We start from the raw sequence: 22,128 nt of genomic DNA on the forward strand, positions 1-22,128 counted from the left end.
GACCACGTAATGGCAGGAAAAGGTTCTGTGGCTATTGGGAGAACACTGGACTCTGGAATCAGACTGAGCTGGGTTCAAATCCTGCCTTCACCATCCATGAGCTGTAGAGCTGCCCTAACCTCCTTGAGCTTAAGGTTTCTCACCAGTGACATGAGAATAATAGTTCGGACTTGGCAGGATTATTGTGAGAACTAAATGAGATGCTGCGTGGAAGCTTACCTAGCAAGGTGACAGAGGATGAAAGCCAACGGGTCCCAGCACAGTAGAGTCTAATCTCATCTAATCCTCCAAGCAACCTACAAAGAAGACCCTATTACTTCATTATACAGGTGGAAGGAAACAGCCCAGGGAGATGGCAAAACACTCACAGCCAGCCAGTGATGAAAACTGGCCCCGGAGCCTCAGTTATTAAACATGACCGCTGTAATTGCATCTCAAATCATTTTGTGGATGAAGCTTGGCCTACACAGCCTCAGACACTGGCCAAGTCCATGCAGGTGACCCCAACCCTTGCAGGAGGAAAATGCTGTCCAGAAGGGAGACCTTGGAAGGTCCAATGGAGCCTGACCCCAGAGGAAATGGTCAGCAGTTGTGGCCTTGGAAAGGAAGGGCTGGAGGGTCACAGGCACCAGGCAGAGCTGCATGGCCAAGGTGGTTGGTGGCTTTGTACTAATGAAGTGGTGACCTGGAATCCAGCAGGCTGGGCTTCCCTTTCCCACTTCCTTCCTGTGCCGACTGTCACTGTCCTGCTGAGTCACCTGCAGGAATTCAGGATGGGGAGGCAGAGAGCGGGGAGACCTAGGTCCTCCTGAACCTCTGTCCCCAGCTCACCTCATGACCCTAAATCAGCCACTTCCCTTTGCTGGGGCTCAGTTTCCATATCTGCCAAGTAAGCAGCCTGACCCAAATCTCCAGGAGGTCAGCAAGGGCTTTTTAAGGACACAGTGCTTTCTGGAACATAGTGCAGGACAGAGGACCGCCAGTGAGGGACGAGTCACTAGGCTCTATAGAAACACTCCTGTGCTCCCTCACAATCAGCCGAGTTTTTCCACAATTCCTGACTGTCACCAAGAGTAGTAGGACCAGGAGGGTAGTGGAGGGCAGCCCCTCCAAGTGCTTGCATGGTGACCACATGGGGCCACCACAGAGGGCCTACCCACAGGCCTTAGTCCTCTTCTAACTTAGTTTCATCTCCTGGCACCTCATTGGATGCATGTTCCTGACGTTTTATTGAGGCCTGGGCTTGGTGAGGGCCTTTCTAGATCTGTGGGATTCCCAGCACAGGTTCAGTCTTGTGGGAAAATACACAGCTAATGTGGGCCTTCTCCCAGGGTCCAGCAGTGACCACATCCTGCTCGGGGCCATGCAGGAACCCTTCCATTCACCCACACCCACAGGAGCTGTTTTTGCTACAACAATTTCCAACCCTGTTTAGAAGACCTCTCCCTAAGGACGCCATGTTCTGAAGTCAATGCAAACTCCCTTCTGCTGTGGCCCACTAGGATGTCTGGGGTCCTGCGAGGTGAGGAGTTTTTCCAGGGCTGGAGGGCTGCCTGGTGAATGGTGGAGCAGGGTTATGGCACCCGCCTTTGCCTCCTTCCAAAGGAGGGGTGGTGGCATGAAACAGGAAGGAGACCATTGGGCACATGACTCCAAATTTAAGGCTCTTCTCCTATAAGCTGGGGTTCAGTTGGTTTCATGTGGCTTTTGAGCCCTTTCTGATGTGTCCACTGTTTCCACCTCAGAGGACAGCGTCCCTCCTGTCCTTGGGGCTGTAGCCTTGCCACCTGGCTTGCGTGGTTCCCACTTGCTGTGTCATTTTTCTTTAACTGGACACCATTTCTTCTCCTTTCTCACCTCCCACTTGTCCTCCTGGTAAACTCACATTTAAGGGACCATTTGCCTGTCACTCCTTCCAAAATGTCCCCCCAGACCCTGTCCCATCTCTTTCGGCAGCACCTCTGTACACATTTCTGTTATTTCATTTTTCACCCAGCTTGGTGGCAATTTGGGTGAACATCTGTACTGCTCCCGGAGCACCAGGACTGTGTCCAGGTGAATTTGTGACCTGGAAAGTGACAGCTACCCCGTGAATGTCTGTTGGAAGAAAAGGCAGTGGATTTCCCAGAGGGATCCTGAGTGAGCCGCAGCCTGTTGCTGAGGCTCAAAGCGGCATGATGATGGGACATCCCTGGGAGCCCTGCCACTTAGAGGCTGTGCGTCCACACATACCGCCTGTCCCCCATTGAGCTTCAGTTTCTCCTCTTAAAAAAATGGGTTAGCCTCTCAAGTCTTTCTAGGGCCGTCCCACAGCGGTGTTTCTGGAACTCTGTGCGCCACCTTTGCTGTGCCCTGGGGAATTCGGTGGGTTCTGACCTTAATTCCCTGCCCCCCTTCATCAACCATCCCAGTGCCCCCTCAGGGCTTGGCCAATTCAGGTTCTGGTGCACAGGGAGGAATCAGACTTGATGCCCACCCTCAAGGACTTGCAACCTAGTGACGAAACAGACATATGAGAGCAGCATGGTAACCACAGAATGCCACGGGGGCCTGGAGGAGGCCAGCCCCAGGCTAGCCCATGGCAGTGGCCAGAGAGAACTTCCCAGAGAAATAGGCCTGAGAAACCCAGGGAAGCAGCGTGCACACAGCAAGTGCACACGGGAGCCACTGGGTGTGGCCAGCGGTGTGGACAGAAGGTGCGTCAGCTGCTTCAAGGTGCTGGGGTCTGTCGGTGCCAGTGCTTGGCTGTGCCTGTGTGCCGACATGTGAGGGAGAGAGACTGGGTGAGGGCAGGGAGGCCAGGCTGGTACCCCAAGGCCCCTGGGAAAGAGCTGCCCAGCTAAAGGCAGGATGGCAGAGGCTGGGCTCGCTGGATTACAGAATCCCTGGGGAAACGTCATCTGGGAGGGTGTTAGAGAAAGGGGGGTGTGTCTCAGCAGGGCTACATCATTCCCAGAGATGAGCTGAGAGCAGATTTGTAAATGAATGGGGACTCACAGATAGCCAGAAAGAACCTCCGGGCTGGGACAGCCAGCCTCCACGAGGAGACCTAGACAAATCAGTGGCAAGGTGGCGGCAGTGGGCTTCACACACAGCCAGACACAAGGCCTCTCTCCCTGCTCCTCTCTCCATCCACCGGCCACCTCCATCCCATTAGACTGGCCTCTGGGGAAGAGAGAGGGGCAGGTGAGCTTCCTACCTGCTGACTTAGAGGTCATGTGCTGGACAACCTGTGTCCATGAAAGAATTTAGTGCCAGGGCCTCTGGTGCTCTGTGTCTCATCAACCAACCTGGGGTCCGGCAGGCAGGAGGCCTGACGCCAGACAGACACCTGCTGAGCATGGTGCACTGCTGGAGAGAGAGCATGTCTCTTTCAAGTTCAAGTTGCCCCTAGACTCCTGAAGCCCATGGATAAAATGCACAGGCCAGTCCTCAGCTTCTAGGGAATGATAAGGGCTCTGGACTAAGACAAACCTTGAACCTCAGTTTCCTCATCTATAAGTGGGAATGATATTAGTGCTGCCTCCTAGGATTACTATTGTACGATTAAATAGATGTGAAATGCTCAGTCCAGAGCTTTTGGCACATGGTAAGTGCTCAGTAATTGGCAACTGGAATGAATTCCATAAAAGGAAAGCCTCCACAAGGGGTGTGTCCTTTTCAATTTATACTCCACATACTGTGTTTTTTTTAAAAAAAAAAAAATTTATACCATTGTAGTAAGAACACTTGAGATTAACAAATTTTTAACACTGCATTTTTATTGACTATAGATGCAGTGTTGTAGAGCAGATCTCTGCACTCTGTTCGTCTTGCGTGACCATGATTAATAACTCTGCATAGTCTTTTAGAGATTCAGAATGCTCTCTAAGGGAGCAAGTAACCAATATGGGAACCAGGGGCACAGGGAAGTTTCTGTACAGAAGTATGTGTTATGCCTCCTATACCATCCCTTCTGCCAGAGGGGACCAGGTCACCATGGGTCTGCTCAAAGAGAAGCAGGTTGAATGTGGTGTTGGGTCAGTGGGCCGAGCCACGCCAAGCCAGACCTCTTGACTAGGCTAACAACGCTAAATTACATCCCTGCATACAGCTTCATGCCCCAAACCTTCCCATTGTTTTAGCATTCATGATGGAGTTAGAGTTTGGAAAGGAGGAAGAGAACTGGAGTTTGAGCCCGGGGCCACAAGTGACCTCTTTGTCATCTTACACATGCTCAAGTCAGACTCTCAGCCTAAGGGGTCTCAGCAGTTCAGCCTCAGTGGAGTGGCCTTGTCTCAAGCCTGGTCCTAAGCTGACCTACAAAGGAATGGCTGGGTCACATTGGCAGTCTAGGCCTGTGTAAGACATCCCAGAGACCCGTATGTGCTTTGGAAGGGACAACCAGTGTAAATTAGAAGGGGGCCCAGTAGCTGTGGCCTCTGTTTGAGGCAGGATCTGGACTTGGCTCCTATCAGTATGAGCCACAGGGCACAGCTCTGGGGTCAGATCCTTAGCAAAGTGAGCTGAACCTGAAATTCTGGTTAGACTAGCAGGACGCCCCTCAAGTGAGACCCCCAGACAGATATCCCACCCCCAGCATTAGAAGGCTATGAGGTAAGCAGAGGCAAGTCCAGGGCACCCACAGGCATGTGGCTTATGGTGAGAAAAGTCATTCGAGCCCTAAGTGGAGCTCAGTTTCCCACATCCTCCCAGGCCCGGGCAGGGTGAGCTCATGAGCTCAGGGATGGGTGGGGCTGAGCCTTCAGAAACTGATCTGAGATCCTGGAGCTGAGCAGAGCCTGGAGGAAAGAGTGGCACCCTGGTCTGCACAAGGCCAGCCGAGCCACAGATGGCCCTCACTGCCTTGTGGCTGGTCAGCTCCCCTCCATCTCAAGGTAGTCCTGCCACAGCCCCTTCCCCCGATGCATGCCACTTGGTCCCCGGGCCATTGAGAGAGGGTGAGGAAGGACCAGCAGCTCCCGCTGTGAGTGTAGGCAAAGGAGGCCCAAGCACCCAGCTGGCGATGTGGAATCTTTTCTGCGTTCAAAGGCAGGAATGGTGTCCCAGAATGAGCACTGGATTTAGGCTCTGAAAATAAGTCCAAGTCCAGGATCTTCCTCACTCTGGCCTCTGGGAACTGTCACTCCTTCACCCATAAAACAGGGTCCCAGACAGCATGAGCCGTGGAAACTCTAGGTCTACAAGAACTGGATGCGTATTAAAATGAGCTGAAGAGTGGCTTTGGAGAGGTGGGAAAAAAGAACATCTGCCCAGCCTCTGCCTCTGCCTCTGCCGTGAAGGCCTCTCACCTTCCAGCCATGGTCAGAGCAATTCTCAACCTGGATCCTTGAGACCACCCCGTGGATGGTCTCGCCCTGGCCCCAGGTCCTTGTGACAGTACCTAACTCGATGCCTGGAGACTTTCTCCCTCTTTGTGCTGTTTCTCGGCTGGCTGTCCAGACCCTAATCCTGTAGACCCCTCTCGCCCTGGAAATTGGCCATGTAGCGGGAGTGGTCTCTGGGATGAGCTGGTTGGAAAGTGTGCTCAAGGCTGCCCGCCACCACCGACCTCTTGGGACCTCTTGGCTAGAAAGCTGTCACAATCTGAGCAGTTACCAAGCTGGGCCTGCAGGGCCTGGCCGGCCCTGGAAACCTGGTCCAAGGGGGAGGCAGCACTCACTGTCACTGCACTCACAGTGGCGGGATCTGATCCCCTTCTCTAGAGATTGCTGGGATGGGTGGGGATGGTTGGAGACAGAGCTGGGAGACAGTGGGAGAATGCACAGGCCCACGATGCCCATTGCAGGGTGGGGGGCCTCCAGGGAGAAGGTGGGTGGGAGGAAGGGGCGGAGGGCAGGAGGGAGGCTCTGAGATGAGGAAATAGGTGAAGCTGTTTCTCGAGGCCCACAGGAGTTCTGAGCCCTGACCTGGTTGGTGGAATGGGGCTCTGAAGAGTTCCAGCCTTGGCCAGGGCTGGCTGGGAGGGCGGGGCTAGGCTGGGGGCAGGCGGCCCTGCGGGCTCCTGTGGCCAGCTGCCTAATGCACTGTGGCCATGCAGGGCCTGCTGGCTCAGCCTCTCTCTGAAGCCGAGCATCCAGGTCCCCAAAGCCCAGGAGTGCAGCAGCTGCAGATGCCTCCCAGGAACAGGCGTGGGGATCTCCAGGGCAAACAGAGGAGAATGTCCTGGCCAGCCCCCGCCCGAGGGAAACCTCCCCACGGCCACAGCAAACAGGAGGTAAAATATATTTATTCCAAGCAGCAGTTTTCAGACTTGCCCTTTGGAAGGTGGCACAAACAGCCCAGCCTCCCGGACAGCCCTGCACAGAGGGACGTGCCCTGCCCCCACCCCAGTAAAGCCAACGACCCATTAGATGGGGACTCAAGGTCAAGTTCAGCCTTTTGGAGCCCTAGCCCTGTCTTTTCATCTCTGTCCAGGCAGCCTGGCAACAGCCTATCCAGGAGGCATTAACAGGCTCCTTGCTTCCTGGAGCTGCCATCTTAAGGACCCCCCCAGAATGTGGGAAGCTGGCCCCTCAGGCAGCCCATCCCAAGTCACCGGAGAGTTAACAAGCCCAGAGAAGCTAAGAAACTGGCTCAACCTCACACAGCTAGCCTGACAGAGCCAAGATTAGAGGTCACCTCTTTAATGACCTAATGTCCTTTCTCTTCCTTCATGCCACTGTATTTCTCTGTTGTCATGAGGATTAGACAGAATGGTACGAGTGAGCTGTGTCAGAGTAGTGTGTCCCTCTTGGTGCTTGTTCATTTTCATTACTGGTGCTGAGGGCACAGGAGGCGCAGAGTACAGTGACAATCTCCCCCTTCACCCTGCGCCTTTCCAAGGTAGGCATCTCCAAGTGACACAGCCCCTCAGTGATGACGCTACAGTGGATCAGGTCTGTGATCCCAGAGCTTGGAATTGAGAAAAACAAAACAAAACACTGTGGCAGCTCCTGGGGGTTCAGTGGTGAGCACAGCACACACATCCTTCCAATCATGGAGCTCATACTTCAGAGAGGGCAGCCAGTCATCAGCCAGGAAATCACACCAAGAAAATGACGGTAACAATGTCAATACCTGCTGGGCTCTAACAAGGAAGGCCACAGTGCTAGGGAGTGTATCCCAGGGACCTGGTTTAGTTGCGGGTCAGGGAGGGCTTCTGTGAGGTGGTGATACACAAGGGGAAATAGAAAGGCAGGAGAGGAGTCAGCTGGGTAAGGAAAGGATATAGGCAGACTGGTCTAGGGGAAGGACACAGCACATGCAAAGGCCCTGGGGCAAAGAACTGAAAGAAGATCCTGTGCCTCAGATTGAAGCAGTCCTTGGAGACCGTGAGAAAGATTTTGATCTTCCCCTCAACAGTAGAAGGAAGCCATTGGCAGACTTAAGCAGATGGGTCTGGGATCCACAGGGTATGGATTAAAGTATGGAGTAAAGCCATTTGGGGACTTGTGAGGGGACAGGAATACTGAGAGGAGCATGGGTCCTATAAAGGAGAAGCTCTCAGAAGGCCCGCCTGTGCCAGCATGGTGCCCATTCCATGTGCCTGCAGCACACTTGCCTAGCATGCATGAGGCTCTGGGTTCAATCCCCAGCACCACAAAAAACCCAAATAAACAGAAAAGAATTCCACGTACTTGCCAATGAGGTGCAGGGAATGGGGCGAGGGGTGGGCCTGCTTGTTCTGGTGAGTGTGAGTTAAGGGTGAACCGGTGGTCCCCTCCCCTGCTCCCGCTGCTTCTCACCTGCACTGGTGTCCTGGGAACCCCATGAGGAAGTGGTGCTCCACATTGCTGAAAGGTGACTGGGTCTGATCCCAATATGAAGATTCTGTCCTGCTGGCCTGAGGCCAGGTTAGCTGGAGCAGGTCTAGACATAGAGATGTCTTTAAGAGGCCACTGGGAGGCACTTCAACCGTCAGATCTGCCGCAAACTTTGTGGAGAGGTTTTGGGTCCGGAACAGGGAGGATGTTCCAGTGCTGGCGTCTCTCGCTGTCTCTGTCCCATTCTCCCTCCTCCCTTCCTTGGCTTCCTACCCTGAGAATCCCACATACTTGAAATATCCCAGGCCCCGCTCAGCACCCCGAGATCTCTGGACAGGCTGAAAGCTGGGATCCCCCTGAACAGGGTGAAGGGTCATCAGGGGGAAGGCCTTCTCCTGTGTCCACGCAGGAGGAGGGGAGGGGAGAGAGTCAGGAAGACCAGCTCCTGAGTCCCTCCTTCCTCTCCATCCACTGATGCATGACATGATCATTTAACAAATGTCAGGCACTGGACTGTCACCAGGGGCCAGTCCTCCTGGTGCCAGGCCAGATTTGTGTCTGGGTGGCTCTTAGTTCTCCTGACTAACCTGCTTCTGGCTACATCTCAGCCACCTCTGGAGAGGGTCTGGCCCCAGCCAGCTGGGTTTCGAGACAGACATGGGCCTGGGTGTGGGAGGGGCCCCGGGGAAGTGCAATCTCGGCTGGGCCAGGAACAGCTGGGATCTCCCCGAGGCCGGATGGGTGGTCTCAGGCGCGATTCCTCCACCTTGGGCACAGACTAGGGTGAGCTCCAGGGGCCCCTGCTCCTCACACCTGGTGTGACCCTTGTACACCACGGCTCTCGTTCTTCCCCTTTCTCCTCTCCATCAGGGCTTGAGCAGGGTGCTTCTGGATGGTCTGGCTGTTCCAAAGTGAGCATTGTGACCCCGCTTCCCCAGCTCAGTGCCACACACAATTTAGACTCCCAATCAAATCTGATTTCTGGTTGTGCAAGGAGTCCTCGAAAGTACCCTGCCAGATAAATTTTCAACTGTGCAGAACCAACACCATCATTTTCTTAAACAAAAAAAAAGAAAGAAAAAGAAAGAAAGAAACTAGGCCCAAGTTCATGGTTTTGGTTTACTTTGAGGTGTGGTGGGGAGAAGCACTGGGTGCCTGAGCAGGAAATCCAGCCTGCGGTCTGGGTCACTGTCTGCTAGCTGAGCAGAGCCCCAGCCCTCCCTGCCTCGGCTTCTCCTCCTGTGAAATGGGGATGAGGACACTTTCCTTTCTGGGTCACTGGGACGAGGGAGGCGGGAAGGGCCTGAGAACAGAAGGTCCTGGCCCCACAAGTGTCTGCTTCCTCCAGGCTGCGCAGCACCTTCCCAGCAAAATACATGAGGGCCCGCTAAGGGAAGTGTCCTCGCACTGTCCCCTGGCACCTGAGACCACCCATCCGGCCTCGGGGAGATCCCAGCTGTTCCTGGCCCAGCTGTTTTGGCTCTCACTGTCCTGCGGTTAAAGCCTGCCATTCTGGGAAGTCTTCCTCAGGCCGGGCCCACAGGGAGGGAGCTGAGCCCCTCTGGGGTGGGGAGAAGGCGAGGTCCGGAGGGGGACAGGGACACGGGGAGGGCCAGCCTGGGAGAAGCTGGATGAGTGCTGGTTTGTATTTTTCAAATAACTCCATGTCCACAAAGCTAAAAATGTGGTCTGGCCTTACGTATTTTATATGCATGTGTGTTCCCAGTACATTTCCTTCTAATTTTTAAAACCATACGTAGCGTCAGGGACATTTAATCCATATGGTTCTGATTCCTTAACACTTAAATCATCCAAATGTTGTTTTGTAGGATCTATTTGCAAATCTCTTTACATAAGTGTTTAACTCATTCTTTCTCCAGGGTATCAAGGCGGGGCCCCTGGGCAAGGCCTCCTCCTCTTCCTCCATCCTCACTTTCCACCCAAACTGGCCAGATGTCTCGATCCCCTCTGCTGTGGGCACCAGCTGCTCAGGCCCTGCCCCTGGGGATGGGGGAGGCAGCAGCAGAGGAAGGATAGACGGAGGGGTCCAGACCTCAGCTCCACGTCTTCCTGAGATGTGATCAACCCCCTTCCCTCACCTATGAAGGAGATGAGTAAAGGTTGTGGGGGAATTTAAACAAGGAGATATGTGAGAAGCCCTTTTGGTCCAGAGACTAGGGCCTTCCCATGTCCCGCAGGAGAAGTGTAGGGTGGGCAGAGGCCTGTTGGCCTGCAGGGTCCTTTCAGAGGAATTCAGAGGCAGCAGCATCAGCTTGGAGACACTGAGTCCAGTGAAAGGAGAGCAGATGCCACCATAGGAAGGGAGGATTGAGACCAGGACCAAGCAGTGATCTTAGTGGCCAGAAGACGGGAGGTAATGCCAGGAGATGCACAGGCCAGATCTCAGGTGGGAGTCTGGGAGGACAGTGGGCACCCCAGCCTGCCCTGCATTTGGAGTCTGCTCCACATCTGCCAGAGAGGTGGGTGAGGACCTTAAAGGACTCAGCAGACCATGGAGGAAAGAAACAAGGAATGTGGGTCCCCTACATAAAAGGGCAGGGCTTCCCACCCACCTGTCAAAGCACGGCCTGGGGGGGGCTTCCTCCCACAGGCTCCCAAACCTGCAGACAAGGCCACCACTACTCCTTGGCCTGGAATTGGGACCCACCCAACTACCCTCACCCCGAGTCCCCCACTTTCTCCTCCCCGTCCTTGGGCCATCCCCAGGCCCTCAATACTCTTTTAGGTTTCTTCACCTGCTCCTCTTGCCGTGATGGCATTTCCTGGCTTTTCTGCTATAAACACCTACTCACTCTTCAAAACCAACCCACAGGTTGCCTCTCTGAGATCACCTCCTGGGACGTGTTGGCCAGCAACTGGCCCCTGTTCCTCTTCCTCCTGTCACTGCCCCACTCTGTGAGGCCGGTCTAGGATGAACTCCTCAGGACCTGTGCCTGGAGCTGCAGGTGGGGGGTGGGTAGACAAGGTCACTGCTGTCCTGGAGGACCCTTCTTCTGCTGAGGCAGGACCCCCTTGTCCTGTTAGCTTTCCGAGAAGCATAGAAACCAAGGATGGCACCCTCAGGACGCTGGTCAGTAGCTGTGGGATGGGAGACAGATGGGACACAGGATGTCCAGGTGTGGCACGGCTCCTGGGAGCCTTCCCCCCCTCCTGGGAGCCTTCCCCCCCTCCCCCGGGCAGGGGCCCGTTGGCCAGCTCTGCTCTGGACACCACAGGTGTCTGTATCCATGGAGCAGGGTTTGTTTCTCTGGCAATTCCAGAAGGAGCAAATCCCAGACAGAGCTGCCTCTCTGGGACGGAAGAACAGATGCTTAGTCTAAAATTAGGCTGCTGACTGCGACTTCATGGAGGCTTCGGGAGCGGGTCTGCTCCTTACAGCTGTCAGTGCGTAGCTCAGGAGAAGAGGGGCCCCTGCTCCCCGTGAGCACACTGCCCGCGCCAGCAGAGCCGGCACCCTACCACTCTACCTACCGTCTCCCCCATCTTGACCCGTGAGGTCCCCAAATCCCCTGAGGGGGCACAGGGGGACTGGCCCTCAAGGGCTGCCTCTGTCTGACTTTGGCATTGAAGGCTTCCCCTAGGAAGTTAGATAACCTGTTCCGTGTCCTCTTACTAGGGAGGGTCTGAGCAGGCCTGGAACTCGGTGCCAAATCCAGGCCACAGTTCCAAGAGGCCCCTAGGAGCTTGGGGGTGTCCAATCAAAGCTGAGGGGGAGTTGAGCCGGAAAGATTGCTGTCCACCTCTTCTTGGTCTCCTGTTCCCACTTTATTCTGGCACTTCTGACTCTCTCACTGCCCGCCCAGGCTGGACCCTGCTGGCAGGGAGGAGTGGAGTCCAGTGGAAGCCTACTTTGGGGAACTTGTTCATTTCTCCCCAAAGCCACCGTTCCTGACATGCTGCCACCCCAGGGCCTTTGCAGCAGCAGTCTTTGCCCACGAAGTCCTTCCCCATAATCACATGACTTCCAGTTGTTGCTCAAAGGCCACCTGTTAATGAGTCTTTCTCTATCTACCCTACTCAGTGGTGTAAATTCTAACTGAAAGCCAGCAGCCTTGAGTCTCCAGAAGAGCTTGGTGTTTCATTCTGAATCCAAAGGCTGGGAGAGACCCATGTCCCAGCTCAAGCAGTCAAGCAGAAGTGTCTTCCTCTCATTCAACCTTTTTGTTCTAGTCAGGCCCTCAGTTGACTGAATGCAGCCCACCCACTTTAGGGGAGCAATCTGCTATGCTCTACTGAGCCACATGTTAATCTTATCCAGACACACCCTCCGGACACATCCAAAATGTTTGGACAAATGTCTGGTCACCCCTGAGTCAGTCAAGGTGGTGCATAAAATCATCCATCATGTGCTCTTCCCTACCCGCAATGGCTAGGGATCCTTTACCTTCAAGCCCAGACCTCGTCACCAGATCCTGCTTACCCTCCCCTCCCCAGTTCTCCCCCACCCCTTCCAGCCCACCACCCTTGGGACATTGCCTCTGCTCCCAAGTTCCCCTGACTCAGCCTTTCTCAGAGGTACTCAGCCAGGGGCCCCAGGATGCTTTCGGGGATTCTCATCCTTCCAGTCAGAGGGCAGGATGTGGGTAGTCAGCAGGAAAGCCTGGGGAAGACAGCTCTGGAGGGCTTGTTTTCAGACCAGAGGCTCTGGCTGACTGTGGTGAGAGCCTGGAGTTCCTAGGGATCAACAGAGGCTCCATCCACACATCCAGGCTCTGGGGCAGATGCTAACATATACTGCACCACTCAGAAGCGTGAGGAGAAAGCCTTCCAGGTGCCCTGTTTATGGAGCACCTACTAAGCTCTCTCAGAGCTTTCCCAACCTACGGGAGGACTCGGCCACCAATACTTTGCTATAATGTGATCAATGGCTTGCTGGTTGTGCCAAATAAGTTACAGGAACATTGAAGAGTGGTGGCGCTTTACATTCTGCTGAGGTTGGGAGTCAGGAAATAGTAAGAAAAAACAGAACATTTGAAGGAGAACTTCTAGGGTGAGTTTCCTAAATAGTCATGGGGAGCACTGGGCAGGGAGGGGGGCAGGAGCAGAAGGAAGGGTATCCCAGGGAAAAGGAACAGCAGAGCAAAGGCTTGGCGTATACGAAACACGTTGTGTTTCGGGACTCGTGAGCTGTCCTGCCAGGCCAGGCCATTCCCCGCTTTCTTCCAAGTGGGAAGACTCCAAGGCTAAGGATGGAGGATCAGTCCTCCCTTCCTGCCCCAGAGTCTGAAAGTCTGGGGTGGGGGTGGGGCCTGAGCAGGGGCGGGGCTAGGCACATCTATATCCCTTTGTTGTGACTGGGGGGAGGTCCCTGGAAGTAGCCTGGAAACCAGCCCCATGGCCTCCCATATGCCTCTCTCCTTCCCAGGTTTCTGCCTTTATTTGCTGTTGTCATAGATGTTCGCACGGTGTGCAGGGCCTCTCTGGACCTGGACGGTTAACTCAACGCGGGATTTGTATTGCCATGGCACTTGCTCCTGCCCATCCCTTGCCCATCACAGCCAGGCCCTTCACCTTGGGCTGGCCACCTGGATGGTGTCAATCACTGTCAGATGAAGGTCCCACAAGGGGAGAGGGAGGATTTAAAGCCATCCCAGAACTCCCCCTCACCATCTTGCGGCTTCTAAAACTTTCTTCTTAGACCTGTTACTGTTTGCCTTGTGGTTATGTTTATGGGGTCTGATTTAATTCTTATTTCCTCCCATTCCTTCACTTTATGAGCTACTGAAATGAACTAAGCCTTATTCACCAGAGTATCCCCCAAAGAGCTTGAGGTTTGGGGAGGGGCTTCCTTTATTGAGCACCTGTTACATGCCACCTCTGTTCTTGGTACTGAAATGCATTTTTCTCCTTCAATTTCATCAGTTCTCATTTAATCTTCTTGATCCTTCCCTGACATGTGTTCTCCTGTGCATTTTACAGCTAGGAAAACCTAGGCACTGGGGAACTAAGCTGTAGTAAGTGTCAGAGCAGGACTGGCACCTCAGACATTGATGCCCTTCTGCTAGTGAGCACAAAGCCATGTGCAGAGTAAATGTTTGTTGTTATTGATGATCTTGCAAGTCCCTTGGCTTGGGGGAAATTTGTTCTCACAGCTGCAAGGGGAGTGTAGCTTGACTAATCTTCTGATTTCCTGGAACCAAAGGCCCCGCCTTCCCCACCTGCGGCCTGTGCCTGTGGGAGTCCCCAGAAACACTGGTGAGAAGCCAGAATGGTAGACCCAGGGCTTAGGCTGGCCCCAGTCTCAGTGAAGGGAAAGAAGCTGCTTTTCTCATTTAGGGAAAACCAGGCAGTGAGTTTGAGGTCAGCTGGCCTCTTGCACTTGATGTTTACAGGACAGGATAGCCAGAGGGGCAGAAGTGTGTTGGTCAGCATGCTGTGTGACACTCCTGGAGCTAAGATGTGGTCATGCACAGAGACGTGGAGTCTAAAGGGTTAACAGGTCCATGAAGAAATGAACATACATTGAGCGGCATCAGCCAGGACCGTCTGTGCAAAGTGATGGATGCTCATGGAGAAGAAAGCAGCCAGTGACTGGGGACCAGGGACCCTTACAGGGGCCTTGGTTGCTTAGCTGGACTGGAAGGCTGGGCAGGAGCCGTCCATGCAGAAACAGGTGAGGGGACCAGAACAGGGAAACGTGTGTACAAAATGCACTCGTCAGACTCAGGAACAGGGGGAGATTCTGCATAGTGGGATCATAGAGGGAATGGGGGTGACGGGGAGGGAGGAAGACTTGGGTAAACTGAGGCTCTGTTATTAAAGGTGCCAATAGACAGGGTGTGTTATCTAGATAGGGTCCCACTCAACGTTGTCTTAGAGAGTTTCCCCTGTATACAGAAAGCACCAAAAGGGCAGGCTGGACAGAGCACCAGGGAGACCATTGTAACTTATTGGTGGTAGAGGCCTGATTGGGGACAGCTGGAGTGGACAAGAGATTCTGGCTTCAGACTTGGTGTGAGAGATGCTCTCAATAATGAAGGCAAGAGAAACAGGAGGAAGAGAAGTCTGGGTTGCAATATAGGCCCAAAGTCATCATTTCTACTGCTGTTTGAATCCCTGTGGGTGCTGAGTACTCTATGAAGGGCTCTATTGCTGTATCTTGTTAAAATGTCATGTCACATTTGATTTGAAGAAGTTAAGATCAGCAACATCAAGTTCTATGCCCAATGCAACACAGCAAGCGTGTGGCTGGGGTCTGAACCCAGGTGCATGTGGCACCAATATACGTGCTGTTACCCATAGCGTCAGATTAAGCGCTGAGTCATGAAGCTGGAACCACAGTCCTCAGGCAGGGGGAGACAGGTTGGGACTGAGTCCAGAGGGATCCCAGAGAGGTGCTAGCCACAGACTGGGTGAATCTCTAGATCTCTGCCCTGAAAGACAGGTGAGAATCCTGAAAACACACACACACACGTAAAACAAAATGGTCAAACCACACAAAGCCCTAGGGCCAGGACATGACAGCCACAGGGGATGAGAGAGGGGATGGGGATGGTTGGTAGGAATGAGACCCAACATAAATAACTCAGAGGAGCCCACAGGGCCTATTGCTCATCCCCATCTTGAAAATGCTCTCAAGACTACTGTGACAGCCCCTGGATCCTTAGGAACAATAGTGTATTCCAAGAGTGTATCTGTAATTTGGTTGTTAGGAACTGCAAATAAAATTTCACATGGAGACAGCCTTTGAGATGGCAGATCAAATGCTAACACTGCCCTCTTCTCCAATCTCTTTTAGCCTGTTAAGTCTCTGCAGTGTGATGTTGGCTTAACAGCAGAACCAAGCCCTGTGTGTGTGTGTGTGTGTGTGTGTATAGGCGGATTTGTGCACACAGCATTTCCATGGAAACAGGCATTCAGCATCATAGCCTGGGACACCTGGACCACAGTCTTTAGCCCTAGATGTGGGACTCTGACCTCCCCATCTTGAATACCTCTTCTCCACCTTAAGCTTGGCAAACAGCAAGGTAGCGCTTAGCAAGTTTCATTGCAGTACCTATTTACCTGTTGATTTCCATCCTTGGATGGCGCTCCTAGGACACAGGCTTGTGTGTTGCATGTTCCCAGCACAGGGAAGGTACCTGATTCATATTTGAGGAATGAAGGAATGTGGGAAGGCCCTAGGGCCAATTGCTGGGACTTTCTCAAGACCTGGCCCTGTTACATGCAGGGGCTGGGGCTAACAGGAAGGAAATGGCAGCTGGCACAACCTGACTTCTAAATTGTGTGCCATTCAACTACTGGGTGGGAAAGGTGCCCCAGGCTCCAGGGTTGGAGTGGTGGCTCACAGAGCAGTGTCAGGCTCAGGCAGTGAGTCCCCAGCTTGCATCCCAGAGCTCAGAGGCCAGACTCCTGAAGACCTTCTAGCCTCCAGGGAGAACTTTTCAGCACCAGAATTGGGGTGGGGGCTGAGTTTTGAAGCCTGGACAGTGACTCTGGTTGTGGAAGGAGTTAGTGAGGACTCCCTAGCTGTCACTGCTGGTCTGGAGGATGGCCACAGTTGGAGGGACCTGTGTGGCTTGGCAGATGCAGGGGAGTCAGTGGCTGTGTATGGCACAGAAAAGGTGCTCAATGAGCTGCACTTTCCTTCTTCCTTTCCCTTCCTCCTTGCTGTGGCCAGTTAAGGACCCTATTTAGGGGTTGGCAAGGGCATGTCCTGGGCTGCCTGGGGGCTGCACAAGAGGTTTTCCCAGGGAAATAAGAAGGAAGACAAATCCCAAGCCACAGAAAGTTGAAACAAAGGAGCAGTTCAAGGAAAGTACGTTCTCAGGGATGCCTTCTCAGGCCAGGTGCCTTGGCCCAACCCCCTAAGCATCCAGTCAGTCCAACCTAGCTGAGAATCCACCTTCCATCCCAGCCCCCAGCCAGGGACCCTGGACCCTCAGCCACAATTCTGAGCTGGATAATTCTGCTCCTCTCATGGTTAGTTTGTCTTTGGATTTGTCCCCTAGAACCATTCATCCACTTATTAAACATTTGCAAAATCAGTCCTGGAAGGGAAGAGAAATCAAGTTGGAATGTTCCCTCTACTTCCCAGTCTGGAGGGAGGGAAGGTCCCTCCCAACTGACTGCAATTTGCAGACAGCACATCTGCAGAGGCACAGAATCATTGGGGTTGCTTGTGGCAGCAGAGGAGAGTCCATGGGGCAGGGTTACCCCTCAAAGGCTAGAGGGACACTCAACCTAGGCTCAGGCTGTCATCTGAGCCTTTGTGGGAATGACATCATAACAAAGCACCACCTCCTCTGCCTGGAGCCATTTCTAGCCCAAACAGTGGACAGGACAGTGGGGACAGGACAGGAGTGGAGTAGATATAGTGATTTGTCTGAGGGGGCACCCCTCCCATTGATTTACTCAAGGGCAGGTTTGTTTGAAGGTGTGAAGGGCAGCGGGAGGATACAGCCCCAAGGTAGCCACATAACAACTCCCAGGAGTTAACATTGCTGCAAGGTGGTATGAGAGGGGAGGGCCTAGGCCAAGTGCCAACCGGCTGAGCTGCAGGACATGCAGCTGGTCAGTGTGGCCCTGCATGCTACATCAAAAAGAGTGGTCCTTCCCTTTGGGGCTTTGTCAGAAAGGGGATGACTCAATTGGAGCTGGGATTGGGCCTGAAGAGCTGATGGAAGTTGGGGAAGATCAAGGTGGAGAGGCTTGGCAATGGGTGGGGGAGTGTACAGTTGTGTGAGTGGGCAGACCCATGTCCAGTTGCTGTCGCTCCTGCTTTCAGTCCCTGCAAGCTCTGGAACCATGGCTCCCTCCTCCAGGCCCTAGGAGTGTAGTGCCACTTAGAAAGCTGGGCTTCTCTTATTAAAGCTGGTGGTCTTGGCAGGGTCTGTTTGTTCTGACCTGACTTTGGAGGGAAGTTGGTGGCTCTGCTAGAGGCTGGTATTTGAAGGCACAGAAATCTCCAGGGCCATTAGCCCTGTCCCTTGGGCCCAGGTGAGTTTGCATCCACCACTTTGGAGTCAGAGGAGCCTGAAGCCTCCATACAGGCTGGAAGCCTAGTCAGTATACTGGACAGTGACCCCCCTGGGTCCTTGACCTGGAGGAGACTCCTTACATTTTGCAACCTAGGCACTTGCCTCACTTCAGTCCTTTGCTCCCCGGCCCCCTCCCCCCATAATCTCCTGAAACTGTTTTGGGACAGGCTGTCTGTGCCTGGAGTCACCCACCCAAATGGAGTCAGCCTGGGTTCTACTGTGGCAGAGGGCTGACCACTGGGAATCACTTGAGTGTGTGAGTTTCAGGTAGGTAGGCACCTGTGAACCACAGACCACCATGAGTCTGAAGCCCTTGGCCATTGTGCTGGCTGGGGGCCGACTCAGGATGGCTCAAAGCGTGCTGGGTGCTGGCCAGAGCGCAGACCAGAGTGACTCAGGCCCAGGCCCTGGGATCCAGCAACTTCTGGTAAAGTCAGTCCTTTGGGAAGTCCCGGGGTGCCTCCCACCCCCACCCAGGCCTGAACCCAGGGAGGCCCCAGCAGGCCCGCTCCGCCCGCCTTCATTAAAACGGATTCCCGCCTGGGTAGGCGCGGGCTTCCCGGAGTGGGGCTGGCATCTGGGAGGAAGGCAGCCTGGAGCGGCGCACTTTGGGGACTGTGAAGGACGCCCGCCCGGCCCCGGCCCCCGTGCGACCAAGGCGTGGCGCCGAGCGGCACGGCCCCGGCGGTGGCCACCGGGGCTTCCCTGACGGTCCTCCCCGAGGGCCCGGGAGGAAATGACAGCGCTGAAGCCGGGGCGGGCGCGGAGGGAGGGGCGGCGCCCGGAGTGACACGGTCTGTCACCGAGGAGGCCGCTGAGCAGACCCTCCCCGCGGCCGCCAAAGCCGGGGATTCCCCAGATGAGGAGCCCCTGCGCCCGCGGCCGCCCGCTGCGCCCCGGCCCCACCGTGACCCCGGCCGACAGGGCGTCCCAGGGCGGCAGGCTGCGGGGCCGAGCAGCCAGGGCCGAGCGGGCGGGAGAGGCGCCCCCGGCAGACGGCGGGGTCCCCGAGCTCGGCGACAGGAAACTCTGGGGAGTGAATGGAAAGAAGTGGGTGGTCCGGCCCCTGCGACTTCCCCTGACATCACTGCCCAAATAAGGAGCTTCCAAGCGGCCGCGGGGCGGCCCGGAGCCGCGCCCGCCGCCCGGCGCCCGCCCCGCGCCCACCCCGCGCCGCGTGGGCCGCCAGCGAGCGCCCGGGGCACCGCCGGGCGGAGCCGAGCCGGGCGGAGCCGAGCGCGCGGGCGCTGCCGAGCCGCGCGGAGGCCGGGCGCGCAGCCCAGCGCAGTCCAGTCCAGCGCGGCGCAGCGCGGCGCGGCGCAGCCCAGCCCGGAGCCGCGGAGCTACGGCCGCCCGCAGGTAAGCTGTGAGCGCCACGCGCGCCGCCGCGGCCTGGCAGCCCCGGAGCCGGGCAGCGTGGAGCCGGCGAGCGGCTGAGGGGCTGGTGGGTGGGAGCAGGGCTGGGTGCGTCGGTACCAACTCCACCGACCCTTGGTGCGTGGAGCCCGGGCTTCTCAGCAGCCTGGGGTTGCTGGGTGCACACGCTCTGCGCTTAGCGTTTCTCAGACACTACTTCTGTCACCACCCTAGGGTGACACAAGCCTTCCCGCGTCCACACACTTCTGTTTCTGTCTGTCTCTGTCTGTCTCTCTGTCACGGGGTACAGCCCCCACCCGCGGTTGACATGCACGGCCTCCTGTGTCCTGTGCAGACCCTCGCCCCTGGCTCTGTCATCCATAGTAGGGAACACACACACACACACACACACACACACACACGAGGTAACCACTGAATGGGTTTGGCAGCCCTAGCCACGCTTCCCCCTGGAGGCCTTATCACAGTTTCACACTCAGAGCCAAGAGCCTTGGGCTCCTTGGGCTCATTGGGAGTAAGTGAAACATTGCTCTGGCTCTCCCCTCCCCCTTGCAGAATGGCACCTGGCACTGGATACAGCTACCTGTATGGTATAGCACTTAGGGAGCTACTCCTGGCCTCACTGCCTGGGTGTTTCTAGAGCAACTGTGCTCTGAGCATTTCTAACCCCCTTATCCAGTGCAGGGTGCTTGGGGTCTGCACAGGACTGGCGGTGGCTGCAGAACAGGTGCAGGTGGTGTCAGCCTTGACTTCCTGCAGGGGTCTCTGTGTAGTGGCCATAATTGTTATCTTTAAAAAATAATGCATTTGTGCATAGTTGGATCAAGGACATAGAGGGAAAACTGGTAGAACCAAGGTATGAGCCATCACTTAGTGGCTCTACATAGATCTGAATGATCTTCATCTTTTTCAGGCTGTATTTGATCATCTGTCCTCCAAGATATCTTGTCAGGGAGAATTGAGATCACATAGGTAAAAATGTTTTGTAAATGCAAAGCCCTGTGCATGTGCCATTTGCTGTGGTTTGGATGGTTTCTGGACTGGCATTTGTCACAGCTCTGTTCTGTGACTTAGAACACCATTTCTGTTCCATCATTGGCAGAAAAGGGGGAATTAATAAATGTCCTTTGTGCCCGCTAGCAGATTTCCCAATGTGTGTTCCATGGAATGTTAGTTCTGAAAGCTGTTGCACGAGTAAAGGTTTCCCTGTTTGAGTAAGTCTGGCAATTTCTGAAAGCTCTTTATCATCCATCTGGCCAATTACAATCCATTGGCAAGTTAAAGGCTCTGAGAAGTCCTGCAATAAAAGAACTGTTTATTTAACTTTGTCAAATCCAGTATTTCTCTCAAGAAAAGAGACTAAGACCCCTTGCAAGTTACATAGGCTTGTTCTTGGAGGAAATAGTGCTTCAAGGGCTGCACGTAGAGATCGTGTGGTGTTGTATGGTTGCAACCAAATTCGGAGAGCTAAGTTCTAATTGCTCTCTTTCAGTAAATAAGCAGAAGCCCAGAGCAGTAAGTGGCTCATCTGAGATCACCTGAGGTGTCACAAGATCACCCAGTAGTAAAGCAGGGACCAGAACCCAGACTCCTCATACAGTGCTCTTACCTCATTGAATTATATCCAGAAGTTGAGAAATTTTTCTCCTAGAACTAATCTTTCTGCTTTATGTGGCCACTCAGAGTATATTTGAAAAACATAAAGACTTAAATGATTTATTATATTGAACCAATTAAGTGATGATCAGGTACCTGCTGAGTGTCATTTGTGGGACTTAAGAATATAAAATTCAAGCAGATGTGGAACCTGCGGTGTGGAGCTCATTGATGGTATCACAGGCACCACACACACACACACACACACACACACATACACACACACGTATGTGTGTTCAGCGTGCACTGCTACATACTCAAAACACCTGTTTTCACACAGATGTGCTCCTCCAAATGCACACACACTCACATGCACCTGCCTACATGCCTGATCCCATACACTCATTTACACACACACCCACTCCTACACACTCTCACACACTTCATCCTGTGCACTTGCTCACCCTCACACATCCGTTCCTACACCCACTCTCTCACATTCACATCCATCCTGTTGTGTTCCAGGCTGCAGCCAAGAGTCACTCATCAGAGAACTCCCGTGTCCCCGTGTCCCCAGAGTTGGCAGGGTGCCTGCACTAACGCCCCAAGAGGAACGCCAAGCACATGGGGAGGCCTTGCAGGGCCAATTATGCTGCATTTCCTCGCTGTCTCTCAGTTTCTCCCAGTTTTCCCCGGGTTTGCCTGTATTGGTCAGCTTTTGTTTGGTTGCATGTGAAGGAACGGCCATAGCTCTAGGGTCTACTGTCCTGTTTGTTTGAATCAACTGTCAAAGAGCTGTGAGGGCGAGGACCCCAGGACCTAGCAGAATCCCCAGCACAGAGAAGAGGTCCCTTAAGCATTTACGGAATGAGTGACAGAGTGAGTGAGTGTCCACTGGCTGCTAGTTTGGCTCTGACCCAGGCCAGCCTCCCGAGGGATGCGGGATGCGCTGAGCGTGTTCACCAGAGCCTGGGGGCTCCAGCAGCGTTCTGGGAATCCCAGCAGTGAAAACTAGCTAATCCCTTTGTTCAAGGAGCCTGCATTCAGTGGGGAGAGAGGTAAGGAATAGGAATGGAACTTGAACAAGGAGGCAGCCAGAAGGAGAGTCAGGAGCAAGGTCAGGAGGGACAGGGAAGCAACATGGCGACTTCTCTGAGGAACTGACATTTGTTCTGAGATGTGAATAATGAAAATATGACAGCTGTGAAAAACTTTGGGGAAAGAATACTCGAGGCAGAAAAACAGCCGGCAGGAAGGCCCTGCTGAGCTGAAGGACCACCGAGAGGCCACACTTGCCAATCACCCACTGCTGAATCCCTTGCCAGCACCCTTTGGAGAGGTATGTTCTGGTGTTTGATCTGGGATCTAATTATTGTCCTGGATCAATCACTGAGGCCAATCTCTGTGCATCC

At 54.3% G+C, this 22,128-nt stretch overlaps 1 protein-coding gene across 4 annotated transcripts in view; it reads left to right on the plus strand.

Moving 5' to 3' along the window:
- Hivep3 (HIVEP zinc finger 3) overlaps nucleotides 1-22,128 on the plus strand; it is a 490,457-nt gene that overhangs the window by 348,514 nt on the left and 119,815 nt on the right. Inside the window, exon 1 of one of the 4 annotated variants that reach the window (XM_046468683.2) lies at nucleotides 19,015-19,105. The exons of the other annotated variants lie outside the window; for them this stretch is intronic. The gene's annotated coding sequence lies outside the window, so the exon portion shown is untranslated. Of the gene's footprint in view, nucleotides 1-19,014; nucleotides 19,106-22,128 lie in introns of those variants that run through there. 4 annotated transcript variants of the gene reach the window in all.

This window comes from Marmota monax, unplaced genomic scaffold (assembly GCF_021218885.2).
Source record: "Marmota monax isolate L192 unplaced genomic scaffold, Marmota_monax_Labrador192_F-V1.1 WCK01_AAM20220418_F8-fsc00008, whole genome shotgun sequence".
NCBI lineage: Eukaryota > Metazoa > Chordata > Mammalia > Rodentia > Sciuridae > Marmota > Marmota monax.